Below are 18,752 nucleotides of genomic sequence, written 5' to 3' on the forward strand. Positions count from 1 at the left end.
TAAATATCTCCGATATTTCGGCAACGTCAAGTTGCCATTTTCAAAAGGAACTTACAAAAAAGGCACGTGCACTACAACACAGTAACTGAGAATGAAGTGATGAAGCTATCGTTCTCCTAGAAGTCCTGATAGTGCCCTATAGCAGGCTAAGTAGGTGTTCTTGGCCATTGGGCTGAAGGTCTGCTGATGTATGCCTCCCAAATTTGGGGCAGTCGCATACAACCAAATTTGTTGAGGTTTGGGGAGTTTCTTAAGGCTGAGGCTGATTCCATAAATAGTCTTTCGAATTTGTATTTGCTATGGTGTATTACTGTAGCTTTCTTCCACCGTATTCTGTGGCGTGTATCCAGAGCATGGTCTGCAAGACCAGAATGGCTGTATTTGTGAAACCGGATGTAGTCCTTGTGTTCAGAAATTCTGATATTCGCTGTCCTGCCTGTTTGGCCAAAGTACGACATTTACCACTGCAAGGGACCTGGTATACACCAGGTAGGTCTAAGTGAAGTGGTTGGTCTTTGGTGGAGTGGATAAGGGATGCCAATTTTCTGTAGGGCCTGTAACAGGAGATGAGGTCATGTTTTTTTAAAATTTTTGTAAATTTTTCCGAGGTGCCTCGGATGTAGGGAATGGTGATGGATTTAGAGTAATCTTTGTTGTGGAAGGGGTAGCCATTGGCTGAGAAGGTGTTGAGATGTGATTTAGTTATTCAGTGTTTAGGGCCATGTCATTAGAACAGATTAGTTTAGCCCTGTTGTATAGTGTTTTCACCACTCCATATTGTTGTGCGTGGGGGGGGATTGCTGGTGAATGAAATCTGCCTGTATGGGTGGGTTTTCTGTAAACTGAGAAAACCAAGGTTTCATCAGGCTGGCGGGTGACTAGTGTGTCTAGGAAAGGGAGGCTGTTGTTTTCCTCTTTTTCCAGGGTGAACTTGATTCTGGAGTGTTGGTTGTTTAAGTGTGTAAGGAAGGAGAGGAGTGTTTCAGAGCCATGTGGCCAAATAGTGAACACATCATCAACGTAGCGGAGCCATATGGTCGGTTTTTGTGGGGCAGAGGTTAAGGCTTTTTCTTCAAAGGTCTCCATAAAGAAATTGGCCAAGGGTGGGGAGAGTGGTGAACCCATGGCTGTCCCCTCTATTTGTTTGTAGAAATTTCCCTGCCAAACGAAATAGCCTGAGTTCATTGTGAACTGAAATAGGACTGAGATATCAGGAGAAAATTTAGCTTGGATTAGCTCTAAAGTTTCCTTGAGTGGGACATTTGTGAATAAGGAGGAGACGTCAAAGCCGACCATTATGTCAGTATATTGGAGTGTAAGGTTTTCTATGCTGGCTTTGAAGTGGGCTGAGTTTTTTATGTGTGGCGGTGTGTTGCCAGTATAGTGCGTGAGCTCTTTGGCCAAATGTTTAGCTAATTTGTATGTGGGGGAATCAATGACATCCACTATGGGATGTAATGGCACATTTTCTTTATGTATTTTTGGGAGTCCGTAAATACGAGGGGGGGGTATAGAGTTAAACGGCTTTAATCTGTTGGTAACTTCTACAGGCCAAGAAGTAACTTTCTTAAGGAGCCTGTGAAGTTTTCTGATTTGTGAGATTATATTTGATAGGGAAGTAAGTAGCCCGATCTAATAGAAGAGCATTGAGCTTACCTTTGTAGTCCTTTTGGTTAAGTACTACAGTTGCATTTCCCTTATCCGCTTTGGTGATAACTAATTCTTTATTGTTCTTCATTTCCTGTAGAGCTTTAAATTCCTTGTTGGATATGTTGGTTTTTGGTGGTCTTGCTTTGGAAAGGACACAAGCTACATCCAGTCTTACACTGTTGGCAATTTGATGTGGAAGGTGGCAGATTCCCCTTTCGATCTGGATCATAATATCCTCACTGGGTATTATTGTGGGAGCAATGGCGAAGTTGTGGCCACATGCAAGCGCGTTGAGTGCTTCAGGATTCAGGCTGACTGAAGAAAGTTTGATTACGGTGTTGTTAGCATGTTTTGGATTGACGGTAAAATTCTTTTTTAATTTTTCGAATTTTTTCAAATTCTTTGTCTGCAGCGGTACACGAGATGTCATGTAAAATAGACCACAGTTCGTGATTTGAAGTGCACGAAAGTTCATCTTCGAAGGCACGAATAGCTTCGTGAATTTCCGCTAAGAGAAACCGCGTGGCGGTGATTTGTTCGTGAAGCAACGCGTAGCTAGCGCGGTTATATATACGGAGAGCTTTTTGTGAGACAAAACGGTGCTTGAATTTTACACAGTTCGGGATTACTTTATTATCCCGGCAGCGTTTCAGGAAAGTTAGACGATTTAATTGTCTAGACAGCTTCAACTTCATTTTACCATATTGGCGGGCTCTCCGTGCAATAGTATCTCCTTGGATGATGTTGATTCTCGTAGACAGGCTTATACATTGGTTATGCATTTCTAAATCACTTAGGGAATTGAACAACGTAGATCCGAATATAAATTAAATTATACTTATAACGACAACGTGACGTTGCCGAAATATCGGAGATATTTATTAAAGTATAATTTAATTTATATTCGGATCTACGTTGTTCAATTCCCTAAGTGATTTAGAAATGCATAACCAACGTATAAGCCAGTCTATGAGAAATGACATTGTGAGATATAAATGGGAATAGAGTGACTGATGCAGAGGACATAGTGGAATTTTCAATGAATACTGTATTGGAGTATTTCATCCTGGAGGAGTCAATTTGAATACTAGCGGGATAGAGCAGGTTCAGGGTTTAGAGGTGCAGAAGGAGAGTGTGTTCCACATACTGAGTACTCTGGATGTTAGTCAAGCTGTGGGATTGGATGGTATTTCACCACGAGTTTTGAGAGAATGTGCTAAGGAACTGCCGGTGCCCTTGACCTGGCTTTTCAATGAAAGTCTGGCAACAGGAAAGGTGCCCATGGAATGGAAGGAAGGTAAGATAGTGCCATTGCATAAGGGAGGTAGCAGACTGGAAGTGTCTAATTATAGGCCAGTTTGTGTGTCATCAGTAGTTAGTAAGATATTGGAGAAAGTAGTGAGGGACCATTATACAGCATTGGGCAGATGAGGGTAATGTTATCAGTGAGAGTCAACATGGATTTGTGAAGGGGCGCTCTTGTTTTAGCAATATGCTAGCCTTTTATGATAAAGTTACAAGAGCATTAGATGAGGGAAAGGCATATACTGCCATTTTTTCTAGACTTAGCAAAAGGCATTTGACAGGGTGCCACGTGATAAGCTGATATTGAAGTTGCAGCACATGGGTAGGGTTCATATATTTTTGAAAAAAAAATACGGGACATTTTCAGTTTGAATAAACCAACAAAATTTTTTTGCTTTTCTTACTTACATCAGCAAAGGGAAAAGAATTTCATTAATTATAGCAATCTTAAAATTGAACTTTAAACAATACGGCACACTCTCCCTCGATGAGTCTTTGGACTCCTTGGAGGTGTCACATAATAATAATAAATCATTGATCTTTGCCTGTGATATACTTCTCAGATGACTGTATTTTCTCAAGTAAAGAATGATTATGTTTTACCAAGTTATGAAATTCCACACAGTCCTTATTGAAAAACACTTTAACAATGAGCATAGCTTTCAGAGTTTCTACAGATAACCTATTATTTTCGTTTGTCCATAAGGAGTTCATCCAGGAAAACAGTCTTTCAATACTGGCATTTGTGCCAGGAATGCAGTAGAAGAACTCAACAATCTTCTTCAAATTTATTACCGTATTTGCCGGCATATAAGACGCACTTTTTTCTTTGAAAACAAGTCTGAAACACAGGGTGCGTCTTATACGCCGATACTCAGTTTTTTATTATTTTAATTTCTGGACATTTTTGCTGTTCTGAGTTACGCTATTTCTTTATTGCTTCCTTGCAGTGTGTGTGAGAGCATTCCAGTTACATAGAGCAGTGTTTCTCAAACTTCAGACATCTGCATTCATATGATTGGTTCGGTATTAACAAAAGATTGTGCTACTAAATGACAAAGACAAGCTGACAGTTGAGTTGAAATGCTAATTCTTTTCAACAGAATTCCTTATATAATATCTGAAACACATTCACTATATTCATATTTATGAATTTAGGGACGCAAAACACACGTGTTGAAAAAATTATTTTACTGATTAATAATAAAATAACTTTACGTTTCGACCCCTGTATTGAGGCTATCTTCAGAATGATACATGTGTATAAGAACAAGTTACATGCTGTTGCACTCTATACAAGTAAATTACACCTACGTTGTCAGCTAATCTTTTATCTTAGCCTGCCCTCTAGTGGGAAAAAAATTAAATAAAATAAAATTAAACTAAAAACTACAATAAACTCTGCTAAAGTCCTCATGTACTAGGATTCTTCTGGAATTATACAGTTTATATTGTTATATTACGATTATCTTCTGAATTTGTACAGTACAGGTTGCTATTGAATGTTCAGGAAGAAAAAAAAAAAAAAAACTTCAAGTCTTCTTGTATTGAGATTTTTCTTCGTGGTTATTATGAAGGTTGTAGATGGGTCCTCCACATTCTTGGAATTGTTAGACCATCATTTTTATTCAGATTCGGATCATGTTTGAGCATTTCACATTTTTGTGATATTTTTGCCATTTGGCCCCACGGCCACCAAGCACTAGTTACATTCTTCAGCCACCTGAACAAAACAAACACATCCAATTCACTATTGAAATTGAAAAAAACAACTCTCTTCCGTTCCTAGACACACCTGTCACACATGTTCCTTCAGGCTGTCTCTCCTTCTCAGTTTACCGCAAACCTACACACACAGGCCAGTACATAAACAAAACTTCTTATCACCACCCAACACAAAAACTAGGGGTCATAAGCACCCTTAAACATAGAGCTCAAACCATTTGTTCAAATGAACAAGCTCTTAACCATGAACATGAGACCATCAAACATACCTTTATAAAAAATGGATACAGTATAAAATCCATTCACAAGATCCTCCACAAAGATACCACTAAAAACAAAGAAAGATTTCAAGAATGCTATTGCTATACCATATGTTAGAGGCATTTCAGAAAAAATAGACAGAAAATAGACAAATACAACATCAAAACCACCTTTAAACCCCTGACAAAATTAAGACACCTACTCAGTTCTTCCAAGGATCCCCTGCCACACTTAGCCCACCCAGTGGTTTACAAAATAGACTGCACATGTAACATACCATACATAGGGGAAACAGGACAAACCATCTCAATCAGAAAGGATGAACACAAATGTCACATAAAACACCACCATTTTGGAAAAACCGGCCTTTCTGACCACGCACTCCAAACATACCACAGAATTGACTGGAAAGGTACGAAGTCCCTACACCCCACCAGAACCTGGTTCGAGCGGAAATTCAAGGAAGCATGTGAAATGCTCAAACATGATCTGAATAAAAATGATGGTCTAACAATTCCAAGAATGTGGAGGACCCATCTACAACCTTCATAGCAACCACGAAGAAGAATCTCAATACAAGAACACTTAGTGAAGTGTTTTTTTTTTTCCTCCTGAACAATCAATAGCAACCACTGTACAAATCCAGAAGATAATTGTAATATAACAATATAAACTGTATAATTCCAGAAGAATCCTAGTACATGAGGACTTAAAAAGTCCTCACGTACTAGGATTTATTGTTTATTGTATGATAAAAGAGTTTATTGTAGTTTTTATTTTTATTTTGTTTATTTAATTTAATTTATTCATTTAATTCTTTTTTTTTTCACTAGAGGGCAGGCTAAGAAAATAGATTAGTTAACAACGTAGATGTAATTTACTTGTATAGAGTGCAAAAGTATGTAGCTTGTTCTTATACACATGTATCCTTCTGAAGATGACCTCAATACAGGGGTCGAAATGTAAAGTTAATATTTTATTATTAATCAGTAAAATAATCTTTTCAACACGTGTGTTTTGTGTCCCTAAATTCATAAATATGAATGCTGATCACCACGTACCTTAAAAGAAAGAGATATTCACTATATATTTCTTTGTTTTAACACGTTCACTCAAACAAAACCATATCTTGCACAGGCAACATATGGTTTTGCTTGAGTCATACAGCATTTTCTGTGGGATGGGAGAAATGCGATTCATTAGTTAGTGCTGTTTTTATCCCAGTTGTCTCTAATTGCACTGTTTATTGAGAAGCATATTGCACAGCCTGCAGATGTCTCTGTACCTTATTCAGTGATACAATAGGAACGTTTTATGATCTCAAACTTCACGGATACATTGAATTTTATTCTATGCGTTAATGATGCATAGACGAAAATTGCCACGGACCCCCGAGGGTATGCGTACCACACTTTGAGAAACAATGACATAGAGTTCAGTGAATGCACAGTCATCGACGATCACAGCTGTGTCCTGTTCGTTTAAACTTTCCAACTGCTGTCGCAGTTGTGAACGGTGATAAATTTCTGCCGTTAAATTTTCTCTAAATTTCTTGGCAAATTATGGCTGAAAAACGTCGGCATTGTTACAATATTGCATACAAGCTATGTGTGATTGCGTATGCTAAAGAACATGGAAACGAAGCTGCAGAGAGGCATTTCGGACCACCCCCAACTGAGAAAATGATAAGAACTTGGCAGAATCAGGAAGAGGATTTAAAAAAAGCAACTCACAGTAAACATAACCTAAGAAGTGGAACTGCAAAATGGCCAGAACTTGAGGAAGAACTGAATACTTGGATTTTAGACCACAGAAAATCGGGATTTTCAGTGTCTACAAAAATGATTATTCATCAAGCAAAAGCAATAGCCACTAACAGAGGGATTGCCAACTTTACTGGATCAACATCATTGTGCTCAAGATTCATGAAGGGAAATCAGCTATGTATGCTGACTAAAACAAAAATATCACAAAAGATGCCAGCTGAATACAAAGAAAAAATGATTGAATTTCATCGATTTGTCATTAACGCAAGGAAACGAGAAAATTTTGAACTTGCGCAAATAGGAAACATGGACGAGGTTCCACTGACTTTTGATGTGCCCTCAAACAAAACTGTAGATTCCAAGGGCACTAAAAGTATTACTATTAAAACTTTGGGGCACAAAAAAAATCACCACGGTTGTTTTATTCTGCTGTGCTGATTGGACAAAATTGCCGTCACTACTGATTTTTAAAAGGAAGACGTTACCCAAAGAAAAACTGCTTAAAGGAGTGTTTGTACATGTTCACGCAAAAGGCCGGATAAATGGAGGAGGAATGAAGTTATGGATAGATAAAAGTTGGTCTAGGCACCCAGGTGGACTGTTGAAGAAACATGCCATGCTAGTATGGGATCAGTTTCGTTCTCACAGAACAGACGATGTTAGAAATAAACTCAAGGAATTGAAAACTCAGTTAGCTGTAATTCCAGGAGGTCTAACTAGTCAGCTTCAACCTTTAGATGTCTGTATTAATGAACCATTTAAGGGATTTATGAAGGAGAAGTAGAACAGCTGGATGCATTCTTCAGATTTTAAGGTTATGCCATCAGGAAGAGGCCTAGCATTTCACAAGTTTGTGAGTGGGTCAAAGCTTCATGGGATGCTGTGAAAACTGAGACAGTGGTTAAATCATTTAAGAAGTGTGGAATTAGTAATGCACTGGATGGTACAGAGGACAAAGACTCTTCCTTTAGCTCTGGAGATGAATTTCTGGGTTTTGACGATTAAAAGGTGGGTACTCTTTCCTAGTTAGATTAGGTATTTGTTGAAAGTAGACCTATTTATTACTTTATATTTTATCAATGATAAAGTTTTTTTTCTTAAAAAATTTGTACAAAAAAAGGGGGCATCTTATACGCCGGCAAATACGGTAATTCATCTACTCCAACACTGTTGAATAATTCACACCAAATTTCTCCTGTAGATTTTGCTTTAATTTCTTCTTTCTTCTCTGTAATTGCTGTTTTCAAGATCATCACCTCATCAAACAGTTCAGTTTCATTGATTTTTGGGTTTGGGCAGACCTCTTCAATAGTTGTTACACTTTTCCGCACACTTTTCCAACAGAGACTGGCTTCTGGATTCTTCAATAAAATTCAAGACAAACTTTCAAAAGTAAGAGTGTCAGAAGACCATTCTTGTATGTATTCTATACAGGTGTTATAAAATTCATTTTTATAATTACCATAATTCTTCTCAGTGATGAGTCCATCTTCAATTAATGCCTTCAGTAAGGATCGTTCTTTCCTTGTTGCAAAATCATTATCTCGGCACTGCTAAAGTTTCTCTAAGAGGCTTTCAATAATGGATTTTGCTTCAGCAAGAATGACTTTCTCACCATCAATTGCACAAATTGTTGCATGAAACATTTCAGATCGGCATTCTAGAAAAGTGGCTATTAGCTCTGAAACTGGATTACTAAAGAAATTTTTTAGAAGCAATGGTGGTTTATCAAATGAAAGAATATATGATTTGAGAACTTTGTACATCTCATTCATCCTTTTGAGAACAGGCTACAGAGACAACCATCGTGTTTTTGAGTGCCCTAACACTGTCTTGTACTCAGTATTTAAAAAGTCACAAAAACCTTTGAGTGTATGCACTCTAACAGTATAGATATAAAAATGCTGATATAATTTTTCAATGACGGCTTGAACGTCCATGGGCAATGTATCAGCTGCACATTGTATAGCATTATTTATGATATGGGATGAAGAACCAACTCCTATCAATTTACGATTCAATTTATGAAAAACATTGTTCTTTCCTCTTCTGAAACTTCCACCAAAATTTGTATTAGTATTATCTGCTGACAAGGAAACAACTTTCTTTTCAATATTCCACTTTGTCACTAGTTGCCATACACATTCTGTAAGTTGGTCTGCAGTTTCTGGTATGAAGTATCGAACTAGAACTGGAACTATTTTCAAAGCACCGTGGTTAGAACTGTCTATCATTATTGACACATAATTAGCTTTCAAGTTCATTTCTGAAAAAAAAAACAGCCATTGCATAAGGTGCTAATACACTCACAATTATAGCTTCAGTCTTCTTTTGACTGCAAGTGAACTTTTTGTCATATAGTTTCCAGATTATTTTCGATGTGCAGTCCATCGAACTGAAATTCTGGTTGTGCATGCATACATGATATGCAAATGTAGCTTCATCAGCTGTAAGATTTCTTTCCATTTCACCCATTGTTTTTCTGACACTTTACTACTTACACTTGCATTTTCTGCTAATTTGTGTCTCTTCGTAGTGATTTGCTGCATGATGTCTGACTGATCGCCATGTTGTATGCTGAATATTGCATTACATTGTGTACATTTCACTTTCTCGTCGACTTTGCAATCACAATTACAGTATAATAAAAGGGTATTCAGTCCTTAGCTTTTCTGTGAGAACACACTTTCTCTTCAGCATTTTAAAGGCACATAAAATAATAAAACTAATTACGTTTCATAACAGATCTGTGTCACATCAAATAAGCAGTGCTTAGTTATTACAACATCCGCTAGTTGCACTATTCTCGCAACATGTCAGTACTGTCAATTGATAAGACAATTTTATGATCAATAACTAATATCAGTTTCTTGTCAATTACATGTTTTATGTTTAAGAATGGGAATGTTAAACACAAATCCACAAATTATGGGTCAATTCTGCATCCCGAAGAGTTTTATTGGGATGCCAGGACACAAACTTGTAATAAGGGATGTATATGAACCCTACACATGGGTCTGGATGTCAGATTGGTCAACTGGATTCAGGATTCTGTCTGATAGGTATCAGAGAATTGTGTATGGTGGAGCAATATCAAAGAGGCAGAAGGTTACAAGTGGGGTTCCACAGGACTCAGTACTGGGACCTATATTGTTTAACCTTTATATCAATAACATTATCTGTGGATTGCAAGGGGATATGCGGTTGTTTGCGGATGATGCGAAGCTGGGAAGGGTTGTTAGTAATAGTGCAGATGTGGTAGCCCTGCAAGAGAATTTGAATAAGCTAGATAGATGGGCAAATGAATGGGGGTCGGTTTAATGCAGCAAAACGTAAGGTCTTGAGGTTTGGGAAACATCAATGGGACGCTGCATACTCTATGGAGTGTCCCATCAATGCATTAAACCGACACTCCCATTCATTTGCTCATCTAGCTAGCTTATTCAAATTCTCTTGCAGGGCTACCACATCTGCACAACCCTTCCCGGCTTCGCATCATCCGCAAACAACCGAATATCCCTTTGCAATCCACAGACAATGTCATTGATATAAAGGTTAAACAAGTATGAGAGACAAGAGATCTGGGTTTGATGATTGATAGAAACCTGAAATTAAGGAGACATATCAAAAGGTAGTGAAGGTAATGCAGAGGATTGCTGCAATAATGAGGACACTGACCTGCAGAGATAAAATGGTTATCATTCTGTTGTATAAGACTCTGATCAGACCACACTTAGACTATTGTTCTCAGATCTGGTCCCCAGGAATTGAAGGGGATAAATTAACTGTGGAAAGAGTACAAAGGTGGATAACAAAGATGGTGTTGGGACTGTACAATGTTAGTTATGAGGATCGGCTGAGGGAGTGTGGACTGCAGAGTTTGGTGAATAGAAGGAGGAGGGGTGATATGATTGAGACTTTTAAACTGTTGAGAGATGGTTACAGGGCTGACACTGGGGAGTTCTTTCACTTGGTTGAACAGCGGGAAGAAGTCATGACAAGGGACCATCCCTGGAAGTTACGAAAGGAAACTGTGAGAAGGAGGATAAGGAGTGGTTTCTTTGCATGGAGGGTGGTTGAACCATGGAATGCATTGCCTGATGGAGTGGTGAGAGTGAGAACGGTCAATGCATTTAAGGAGTGGTATGATAGACTTTGTGTTTCCTAGGAGGGACCTCCCTCGATGAGTCTTGATAGACTTGTGTTTCTTAGAAAGCACCTCCCACGATGAGTCTTTTAACTCCATGGAGGGCTGAACAATAATAATTCCTGAAATGGAGTAGGTGAGACCAATATAGCCCTAACTTTGAAGAATAGTGGGCAGCTGGTTTCTGCCCTTAGCCAGTCATAGAATAACTGACCTGAGATTTTAATAGGCATCAAGGATAGAGAGTATAGGAGACAACTGATAGCATCTCGTGGTACTCAACCATAGAACTAGCACTGTTTGAAACAATGCTAGTTCTATGATCGATTTTCTTCAGTTGACAGGATGAAAAACTCGTTTCCAGGAGGGAAAAATAATTTGTTTTGCAAGAGATTAACTCAGAAACCAGTCAAAGAAAGGATCAAAAAAGTTCCTCTCGTTAATGACCAGAACTGAACTTAGAACAGTCTTTATACTTCCCAAGAAATTTTATTCTTTAATCCTTCATCCAAGTGTAAGCAAACAAAGCTTCCATGCGAGTATCATCGCAACTAAGCTACTTGTATATAAAGACTGTTAACTTTGCATCAATTGCCTTAGTCCTTAGTATCCCATCTTGGATAAATGATTAAACAAGAAAATAATTTCTTGGCAAGTGTAATATATTTTGTAACCAAGTGAAAACACTTAACTATCTCTTAGAACAGTCTTTCTTCAGGCTACATAGTAATATGGATGAAAATGGCATTTCCACAAGACCATGCAGGCCTTCAAAGGAAAAAAAAATTCAAAATTGTCATGGACACTTTAATATTGGAATTAGTACACAGTACTTAGATGAAACCTTGGGATATTTTGGGTAAGGCTACAGAGATAACAGAGGTGCAATATTAATAGAATTTGCTGAAAAAGAAAATCTCTACATAATGAATTCTTTTTACAAGGAAAAAACCTTAGAGTGGACATGAGTCAATCCAAATGAAAAAACAACTAGTGACTTTATCCTGAGTAAAAGAAAAATATTTCACACTGTTTGATTAACAGTACCTTCAGCAAAGTGACCACTGTATGATAAGCAGTAAAATTTAAATAAACTGTCAAAAAAGAAAGAAGAAAATTGCAAGGATCAAAAAGCATAAATGCACAAAAACTTGACATAAAAAATGAAACATTCCAACTTGAATTAAACAAAACATTTTAATATTGATGACAATACTAACCTATCACCAATAATATTAACTAGAATCTTCTGCAATGTTCACTTGAAATACTGTAGCTCATACCACAGAACAGAAACAAGACAAAATTTCTGAGGAATTAAGACGTGTTATGAAGAAACAAAAAGAAATAACACAAACTGGAAGTATACTGAATGAAATTAATTATGCAAAACAATCAGAAAATATATCAAGGAAGAAATATGAAAATTCATTTAACAAATGATTGAAGCAGCTTCAAAAAAATCAAAGCAGCAATAATTAATGGCTGCAAACTACAAGATTGGATCAAGCAGAAATGAATATGCTAAAGCAAAAACATTTAAAAAATTTTACCCATTATCGGGATGACAAAACAAATGAAAAAACAACTGGTGTCACAAATTCTACCAGAAAAAGTTAATATCTTCAGAGCATCCAAAGCATGATAAATGAAAAGCTGCAAGAGAGAATATGAGGCCATAACTGAACTTCTAAAAGCAGGCAGGGACGTAAACTACAAAATTTTGATCAAACTTTTTCCTTTATGTCTGAAGAAAAATGATGTACTGAGAGCACAGAAAAAGGCTATTATTCTGACACACAAAATTATTAAGTAGATGAAATGAAGAACTATCATTCCATTATCAATGAAACAAGTCTCAGCTCATAGGCTTAATGCAATTCTAGACTATGCACAACCAGGCAGGCTTTAAAAGTGGCTTCAACAGAATGACTCATATTCTAGTTGTCCAACAGATTACTGAATGGCACAATGAATACCAACAACTCTTATTCCATCCATGTTTTATTTGTTATTAGGTAGTTTTTGATTCAGTAAAATTTTGCAATAGTTAAGCCACTACGAAATGAACAATATGTATGAACCATCACACTTCTTGACTGGAAAGGGAAAAAAAAAAAAAAAGGCTCTAGTAGCAAATGGTGGAAAAATCTGATGAAAGGAAACCATCCACTATAACATGCAATGAACAACTAGAAAGGAAGATTGCAATTCAATCACAAGGTCCAAGAGGAAGACCATAACTAGACAGCTGGTGAGAAGGCCACAATGCCAAACTTGATCCAATGCCTTGGAATGGTCGATTGGTAGAGCCTCTGCTACTAATGGCTTAAGCAAGTTTGAGTGCAGTTAGTAGCTGGATGGGATCAATTGTTCGATGCTGTTGCCACGCTCTCCCTCAATGAGTCTTTGGACTCCCTGGAGGTGTCACATAATAATAATAAAATGTCAGGAGTAATCACGTGTTTATCCAAATGTTTGTGGTTTGTATTCAAATCTTTATTTATTGAAAAATCCACAACAGATCTCCTATCTAATTTTGTTTAGATTTGGATACAAGCCATGGAAACATTTGGAGAAACTCGTGATTGCTCTTGCCATTTCCAAACTCAATAAAATGTCTTGGAAATGTCAAGAGCAATCAAGTTTCTCCAAAGACTTCCATGGCTTGTGTCCAAATCTAAGCAAGATTAGCTAGGAGATCTGTTGTTGACTCTTCAGTAAAGAAATCTATTTATTGGAAATTTTATTAATGTTAAAAAAAAAAACCAACTCTCTGAGTGATAACATGCTTCCATGTTACAGGACAACAGTTTGGATTGTTTAAAATTGTTCTTACTTCCTGGTGTGAATCGTATTGGATCCGTAATTATGGTGAAACTACGATACCGGTGCATAACGTCTCTTAATCACGTGGGTGTTAATTTAGGTGGCATAATAACATATCTAAAAGACAAAGATATAGTGAAAAAATAAATACCATTTAGAAAATCCATGGAACAATTAAAAGGACAATGAACAAAAAAGCAAGACAACAAGCACAATTAAATTTTATAAAGTAATGAACATGCTCACAATTATATGGTTTAGAAATATGGGCTATTAAAAAGAAAGTAAAATACAGGCAGCAGGAATGAAATTTTTAAGAAAAATTAAAGGATGTACAAAATTATATAATATAAAAAATGGAGATATTAGAAGAGAGTAGACATCAGTCTACTAATATAACAAAAGTGAAAAGAGTCTTTATAGAGGATTGAAAGATACAGCAGTGTACTAAAAGCAGTGGATAAAATATAAACCAAAAGGAAGTAAGGAGAGGAGAAAATTAATTGCAAGATGGAAAGACTAATGTAGCCAGTAAAGGCGCGCGCGCACACACACACACACACACACATATATATATATATATACACACACACACACACACACCTTATTCCTGATGAGAAAAAAAAATGTATCCTCCCGCTGAAAGATGAAAAACATAGCAGTTATATGTGATACTAATAAATACCAATGATGTTATAAACAAGGATGATGGAGAAATGTTTGGTGTAATTTAAAGTTATATTTTCTTTTTTTATAAACATTGTTAATCCTCTGAAAATATGAGAATTATGATGAGCCCTGGTCCCTGGAGGTCTCTCTTAATAATAATGGCAACTGTTAGGTGCATTTCAAAGAAACATGCAAGCACCTATTACATTCTTTGTCTGTACATTTATACACAATTCTGCTATTGCAGTATAGATTTTGATTAAATTTTGTATATTCACTAAAATTTGTCGAGTTATCTCAACATCTATAGAGTGAGAAAGTGAAAATCGTTAGTATTTTACCTCGCTATGATAAAAATGAATTAAAAAGGACTATGAATGCAAACGATTCAATGCATAGGCTATGTAGAAGAAATGTGTGGAGTGAGTTTAAGAGAAGATTGGATTTGTATAAGAGGGATTATTATTATTATTTTACACCTCCAGGGAGTCCAAAGACTCATCGAGGGAGAGTGTGCCAACAGCATCAAACGAGTGGCTCCCCCTTCCAATTACTAACCGCGCTCAAACTTACTTAACTGAGCCATTAGTAGCAGAGGCTCTACCAATCGACCAACATGGCCTACACCTGAATGCATTTGGTATCAGGAGTCTGGAAAAACTAATAACTGGTATGAGACCTAACACAGAGAGTCAGGGAAACTAAATTATAAAGGGAGGAATGGTGTGAATGTGAGTGTAAAAGCGACAATGATATATAACTGTGTTAATGATGGGAATGGGCTTTGTCATGGAAATGTTGACGAGGCGAGAACGATTTCGGGTTTGTATTCATCCGGTTCGGACCCATCATATGTGTGCCAAGATATCTACATGTGTAAGGCATTACAGAAGAATAGAGATCTGCAAGTTGTCCAACTGTGTCAGACAGACTGCAAACAAGAATATACAAAAGAACATGCAGGTAGATTATTATGTCTGTACACGAATGCTAGGAGTATCAGAAACAAAGGAGGTAGAGTTTGTTGCCTTAGTCAATATGTTGCAACCTCCAATTGAAGGAATTAGTGAGACCTGGCTATCAGAATCAGACATGTTAACTGGTATCGAGTGTCATGGGTACAGTATTTTTAGGAAGGATAGAGTGGATAGGAGGGGGCATGCTGCAAATGATATTGGATGACTTAAATCCAGTTAGGGTTGAGACCTATGATTGTAGTAATACTACTAACAATATTTCATGTGGCAGTGAGTTTGAAGCCATCTGGTGTGAGGTGGAATCTAACAAGACAAATTAGATAGTGGGGTGTTGTTACAGACCTGTGGATCAGTAGCTGGTGATAAAGAAATGCATCACCAAATAGAAAAGGTGAGCAGGACAAGAGTAATCATAATGGGAGACTTTAATTATCCATATATTGATTGGATAGCAGTAGAATCTCATGAGAAGAATGAAAATGCATTTATTGAGCTGTTGCGGGACAACTTCCTCAAGCAGCATATGACAGAGGGAACTCGAGGTCAAACAGTGTTAGATTTGATTATAGTGTCAAAGGGCATTTTAGTTAAAGACATAACTATTCTGCCTCCAGTTGGTGACAGTGATCATGCGGTACTTACTTGAGAAGCGACTAAGTTTATGAATGTTCCATTTAGAAAAGGTTACATGATGAACTATAAAGCAGGAAATTATGACCAACTGAGGAGTATACTGAGTTCAGTAGAATGCGATCAGTTGCTGGATGGAAAGAATATCGACAGTGCATGGGAAGCATTTAAACAATACTTAAATGATGCGATATCAGAATGTCCCAATAGTTCAAAGAATAAATAGAGTAGGAGTCAAATGGATGTGTAATCGTATTAAGCAAGAGATTCGTAAGAAAAGGATTATGTGGAAGAAATACAATTTGCATAAGGATGATGTCCATTATGAATGTTAAAAGAAGCAGGCTAGAATACTCACAACTGTTGTAAGGAAAGCAAAGTCTGATTATGAAAAGAAACTGGCTCTGCATGCTAAAGACAACCCACAAGAATCCTATCGATATGCTGCAAGTAAAAGAAAGAACGAATATGAAAGAATAACTCTTCTTAATCCAGATGGCGTGAGGGTTACAGATGCAGAAGTGTTGTTCAGTTGAGTGCTCATTTCGTTAAAAGCTATCAACCTGGCGAACGCAACATTGAGCTCACTATTACCTCTTCACTAGATGAAGAAATGCAGGTGTGCGACGTCGAGTATTAGAGGTGTTGCACAAACTAAATAAGAATTCAGCAATAGGGACTGATGGAATATCAGCATGTGTGCTAAAAGTGTTCAGCTGAACGGGCCATTCCTTTGACCAGGATGTTTAATGAGTCTCAGAACAGGGAAGATCCAGCAGGAATGGAAGGAATGTATGGTAATTCCATTGCACAAGGGTGGTGCAAAGACTGTTGTATCCAACTATCGACCAATTAGTATCTCATGAGGGTGGTGAAGATTTTGGAAAAATTGGTTAGGGCTCACATTCAGAAATGGGTTGACAGTGAATCTCTACTTTGCAATGAACAACATACGTTTACTAAGGGAAGGTCATGTTTTAGCAACTTGCTCACATTCTATAACAATGTTACCATTGAATTAGACAGGGGGAATGGATACATCATGATACTTTTGGATTTTTGCCGAGGATTTTTTTGATTTTGTAGATGATCCTCCTCTTCCAGAATATAACCATCAGATTCTTAAATATCTCATCCAAACTCACTTTCTGGGAATGGATATCACAGATCAGTTGAATGACTACCTCCACGCTGAATTCTCTGAACACTTCATGCCTCGTCAACATCAGCCTACATCTCATTCTACAATGACTTTGTCAAATAGGAAGCTGAGGAAGAGGGTCTATGCAGCTATGCAGGCCCTCTATAAAAAGAATAGAAGGCAATATGCCAAAACCATCCTTGACGGTGCTTCCCCTCCACCTCTAGCAGACTTACATGATGATTTTGTCAAATTCTGGAGTACAGTCTTTTCTGCTCCACCTCCACACTTCCCTGATTATGATGACTAACCTACGATATTGAGGTCCATTCCTGCCCTTCAAATATACCAGCCTGTCTCCACCCAGGAGATTAAAGCAGCTCTTCCATCTAATTTCTCTGCCTCAGGACCTGATGGCTTTCCTGCGTCTAGGCTTAGGAAGGTGCCGTTGAAGATTCTTCAAGACTTAGTGAACATTCTCCTTTCCAGTAAAGTAATACCACCATACTTACATGCTCAAGAACTATCTTCATTCCAAAAAAAGAAACTTCAAGCTGTGCATCAGACTTTAGACCTATTACCATCTCCCCTGTGTTACTTAGATTCTATATCATAAAACATACAGGGTGTTCGGGATAAATTTGACAGTTTCGTAAGGAAAAAGAAAATCTTCTTTGTATCTATTAAATTTAATGAATTGACAAAAAAACATTACAGGCAGAGTTAATTACAATACTATCAACAAGATTTACTCAAAATAACCACCATTAGCATCGATCACAGCTTCAATTCTGCTTCGGAACCTCGAACAAGCTGATGCTACAGTCTCCCTGGGAAGGGCCGCAAAAACTGTTTTAATTTTATCCATTAACTGGGCTTTTGTATTACTGGAAGTGCGATTGGTGTCTTTTTCAACTGCGCCCCATACAAAATAATCCATGGGGTTAAGGTCTGGGGAGTTTGGAGGCCAAACATTTGGACTGGTGAAGTCGTAGAAATTTTCAGACAACCATTTTTGACTTTTCCCAGAGGTGTGGCAAGGGGCCGAATCCTGCTGCCATACATACGGCCTACCATTGGCTACCCTTGTTATCCAGGGCTTGACTACAGTTAGCAACTCCACGAACAAAGCCCGAATTCCAATGCCAGGGTTCTTCAACACCTGTTCCTGCAGATTTGCGAGGAATTCTGCTGTACGAACGCAATCAGATCGTCTGCTAGGGATCTTTCTTCTTGCTACATCCTCGTAGTCACCATTGCAAGTCTCTAGTTCATGCCTGATTGTTTTTACTGTATTCAGGGAGCATTGGGCAGCAGTCGTAATATCCTTATTTTGATGGCGGGCACGAATCATCATGATACAAGTTATTCTCTTCCATGATTCAGGTGGGTTCCAGCTATCCATCCTTTCTGACATCTTGTATATGAATGAAGAAGGGTCCAAACTTTTAAATGAAGAGAAGTGTGTGTTAATACATGTAACTTACGGAAAAATATAATTAATTATAAATATGTCAAATTTATCCCGAACACCCTGTATATAGCATGATTATAGACAGAGAGCTTTTGTCCCTTTAGCTGGCTGTGCCGAGAATATATATCTTCTTCCTTCTCTTCTCTCTAATTCCCGACGTCACCTTAAGCCTCTATAT

This window comes from Typopeltis vanoorti, chromosome 5 (genome assembly GCF_054136105.1).
Source record: "Typopeltis vanoorti isolate ZY-2024b chromosome 5, IOZ_Tvanoo_1.0, whole genome shotgun sequence".
Lineage (NCBI taxonomy): Eukaryota > Metazoa > Arthropoda > Arachnida > Uropygi > Thelyphonidae > Typopeltis > Typopeltis vanoorti.